The sequence below is a fragment of the Triticum urartu genome, chromosome 2A, assembly GCF_056163025.1.
Source record: "Triticum urartu cultivar PI428250 chromosome 2A, HENAU_Tu73, whole genome shotgun sequence".
In the NCBI taxonomy this organism is placed as follows: domain Eukaryota; kingdom Viridiplantae; phylum Streptophyta; class Magnoliopsida; order Poales; family Poaceae; genus Triticum; species Triticum urartu.
Genome location: NC_141874.1, coordinates 34,370,581 through 34,375,038, shown reverse-complemented (window position 1 = coordinate 34,375,038; position 4,458 = coordinate 34,370,581). Strand labels below are relative to the sequence as shown.

General features: G+C 44.7%; 1 pseudogene; it reads right to left on the bottom strand.

The window, feature by feature from the left end:
• Nucleotides 1-1,367: 1,367 nt before the first annotated feature.
• LOC147983280 (uncharacterized) lies at nucleotides 1,368-3,288 on the bottom strand (annotated as a pseudogene).
• Between the last annotated feature and the right edge of the window lie 1,170 nt (nucleotides 3,289-4,458).

Sequence of the window (4,458 nt, the reverse complement as noted above, 5' to 3'; positions counted from 1 at the left end):
TCACCGTCTGTATAAAACAAGGGCCGAGATGAGCCACATGGTTTATACATAAACCGAGGGCCGAGGTGACCAGGCCGGTTTATATATAAACCAAGGGCCGCGATGGGCCACCCGGTTTATATATAAACCGAGGGCTGTGGTGAGCCGCCCGGTTTATACATAAACCGGGGGCTATGGTGGGCCACCAACCGTATATATCTGCAAAAAAATAGGTCTCTGTTAACAAAGAATTTCCATTATATTTTGAGATTTGCTCGGTCTTGTATATTTTTCTTTCCAGATATGTACTTTATTATCTTTTTTTGTTCTTTCCCTTGATTTCTTTGAGTTTTTTTTGCATCAGGTATCTGTTCCTCTATGCTTTCTTTTTCTTTTTGGATTACCTTATGGGTTTCAGTCCGTGCTCTTTTTTGCTTTTCTCCAGTTCGATTTCCTGTGTGTGCCCTTGTTGCTTCTTCTTTTTGGTTCTTCGTCCCTCTCTCTTTTCTCTTTCTAATTTCCATCCTCCTCACCTTATGGTCATCCATTGTTAGTGATGATCTTCTATCATGGTGCCACAAATTGTACCTGCTCGAGACTACCGTGCGTGTAAACCTAGGCATCTTCCAAGATGTTAGAAATAATGGCATCTTCCAAGATGTCAATGTAGGCTGAATCATATGGTATGGTCCCATAATGGCGGCACAACTTATGCCCTCGAGGGTATAATGTTTCAATAATAAGAAGTTATACCTTCAACGGAGAATTGTGTATTTAAGCAAGGTAATTGCTTCTGATTTCTTCCATGGCAAGATTAAAGCAATCCTACTAAGAACAAGGAGGAACAGGAGTTGCCTTCAGTGGATGGTACCATTGTATTCTTCAAAGGGATTTTGACACAATCTGCTAAAGAAAATCAAACCATTTAAAGGTAAATTTGCAACTTCAAGTATTATTTTGTGATCTCGGGCGTACCATGTAATACTCTTTGACTAGCAGTATCTCTTGTCGTGGTAGCAGATCATGGAGCAATTGTCCGGGAAAACCTTCTCCCGAGTGCCGACCAAGCCATGGCTTCCGCAGACGACTAGTACCGCTGACTGAAGCGTGTGGTGGTCAATGTGGATGGTGATGGTAAGACGGGGCAGATAAGCGAAGCGACGGATCGAGTGAAATAGGTAAGCGAAGCGACGGGTGTACAAAGAGTAGGACAGGAGGACATCAGTTACTTATGGAGATCGTGGGAAGATGAAGTGAAGAGTCAATCATCAATGACATGCAACAAAAGGGTTTCTTTGCTTTTTAGTTGAACAGTTTAATTGATAAGAGGAAAGTGTGGGCCATCTAGTTAGTGTCAGCAAGCTAAAAACTACTGAAGAACAATGTGATTACATCACCTCCACACCGAGAAGTTTAGTCAAAATCAGTGAAGTAAATGCGGCTCTGTTAACCTGGGGAAGACGTGGATAAACCGATTTCCTGACCAACGATGACAAACAGTGGAGGAGAACTACAGCGCCGATGGCCAAAGGGTGGAGTAGAGCAACAACACTAATGCCCAAATGGTGGACGACCTGCATCCCAACTGCATCTGGAGGTTTGGAGCAGAGTAAGGGTGCGCCCAACAAGATAGTGATGTTCCTATGACCTGGGGCAGCAGCAACGGGACTGCGCCTTGTCCGCGTCCCAACGCCCAGGAGATGTCGTACCGGCGGCCTCCGGCTGGCTGAAGCAGACGTCAGACAGCGGGCAGCGCACAGTGGTGGACGGGCGGCGCGAGCAAGCGAGCGGCGCGGCCATGGCGCGGTGAGCACCGGCGCTGGCCTAGAGGTGGCGGCAGGATTTGATCCGGCGAAGGAGTAGGCGGTGGAGGCGCTGGGCGGCCATGGTGCGGTGAGCACTGGCACTGGGCTAGAAGTGGGTGGGATCGGCTGGCAGTCGTGCGGGATGCGCCGAAGGAGGAGGCGGTGGAGGCGGTCCGACGGAGGAGGAGGCAGTGGAGGTGCGGTGCGGCCATGGCGCGGTGAGCACCGCCGCTGATCTTGAGGTGGGTGGGATCCGATCCGTGTGGGAGGACCAGCGGCCGTGCTGTCTTCGGTTGAGGGAAAAAAGTGGGTCTTTTTTTGTCATAGTGACATGGCAAATCGCTGACATGGGCAGTGTGCATGATGAGAGAATAGAGAGAAGTGGGGAGAAACTTCTTGAGAATGGTAGATAAGGGTTTAGTAGAGTTTCGGCTGGCTAAAATAGCTTCGATTGTAGCCTCTCTGTTGGAGCGGCTTGTGTAGTAGAGTTGAAGTCGTTTTGATAAATGTTTAGGAAAATAGCTTCTCGTGTCTTCTATGAATGAATGAAAGAGATAAAATGTCAATTGTTCCCTTGTTTGTTTTACATTTGTTTCAATTTATGATGTTATGATTTCATATAAAAAAGCTACTAATAAAACTATAGATTAACCAATGATTCATGGGTTATTATGTAGTCAATAATATTTGTACCTTTTTTTCTTTTCTTCTATATTTTCATCCTCATCCTTCCACCGCTGTTATCCTTGTGCCAGCACACTCTGGCCTTGCCCGATGCTTCCCTCCGTGCACGCCTTTCTACTCCGTTCTGCCTGTGTCCTGTCGACATAGAGCGAAAAGCCGGACCGGAGATTGAACTGGTCATGCTACTAGTTCATCGACGCAACCACTGGTTCACTAGTTGAACAAGTGGTTCATCGTTGTCAATATAATACATATTTCTCGTAATTTCAATGAGTAATATGCAAGTTTTATTGCCAAAACATATCTGATGGAATCACATAGAAATAACATAATAGTCTATTATCGAAAGTTCCAAAATCAATATCCAAACATCAAACTGTTCGCTGAAAAAATGGTCAACTGGTTCATCAGTTTGACGCAAAACCAGCTGGTTCGATCAGTTCACACCAGTCCAATTGCATGAGCAATCTTTTGATTGAACTGAACCAGTCTGGTCACCGGTTCACGGTTTTTTAGTTCAATCAGTGAACTGGTTTGGTTTTTTGTTCTATGCCTACCGAGCTACTCCACCGCGCTGCTAAATCCCTCCAGACCCGCACCGCGTCCGCCTCACCCCCGCTGACACTCCCCACCCCTATCTTTCTTGCTTTCCCGCACCACCAACACCCTCCAGCCGCGCCTGCTCCACCATGCTGTCAGCGCCTCCGAGCCCGCATGCTCCCCTATGCCCTCCGGCCCCGCCACAGAACGGAAAATCAGGATTTCGGCACCGCAGCTGAGATAAAATCGCAGGAGCCAATGTTTTTGGCTCCCGTTCCATTGATTTGCTCCAGAGAGCAGATATAGTGGGGCTTCAGTGATGGGGCTATTTTGCTCAAGCCCTTTGGCAGGGCTTTACCAGGAGTCGGTTGGGAAGCCCTACCAAAGTCGGCCTAAAAGCTGCCTCTTCTAATCTTTCTTGGCGGTCATTATTGACACCTTTTTATGTCATTCAAGTGGTGTTTTTGGACTAATTCTTATACTAACCCACCACTTGGCGCATGAAATAACCCATTATTGCATATGTGTTGTTTTTTGGACCATATTATGTTTTGACAGGAAATACGACGTAATCAGAGGGTTTTCATGAAGAGCTTAATAGATAATTGGACGGCGGTCATCATGAAGGGCCTACACGTGAAAGAGTAAGACCGGATGGGCTAGAAAGGGCCTAGGCCGGTCGGCCTAGGACCTTATAGGAGATTAGTCTGGCATAGGTTCTTGTTTAAAGAATACTTCATCTATTTTCCATTCTTTCATTCATAAACATATCATTCTCATGGTCTAGCAAATATTGTTCTAAAGTATCGTTAGGAGGTAGGGCAATAGAAGCAAGACCAATAATTTCTTCCTTACTAGGCAAATCTTCTTCGCGGTGTTGTTTATTAAATTTAGAGAAATTAAACTCATGAGTCATATCATCCAAGCCAATAGTAACAACATTCTTTTCGCAGTCTATCATAGCATTAACTATATTCAAGAAGGGTCTACCAAATATAATGGGACAAAAGCTATCTTGTGGAGAACTAAGAACAAGAAAATCAGCAGGATATTTAGTTTTCCCACACAAGACTTCAACATCTCTAACAATTCCCATTGCTGAAATAGTATCTCTATTAGCAAGTTTAATTGTGACATCAATATCTTCTAACTCAGCAGGTGTAATCTCATGCTTGATTTCTTTATACAAGTCATAAGGTATAACACTAGCACTAGCACCCATATCACATAAGCCATGATAACAATGATCTCCTATTTTTACAGAAATAACAGGAACGCCTACCATAGGTCTATGTATATCTTTAGCACAAGGTTTAGCAATTCTAGCAATTTCATCGCAGAACTGAATAACATGCCCATCAATATTATCAGACAAGAGCTCTTTAACAATAGCAATATTAGGTTCAACTTTAACTTGCTCAGGAGGTGTATATGTTTTAATATTGCTTTT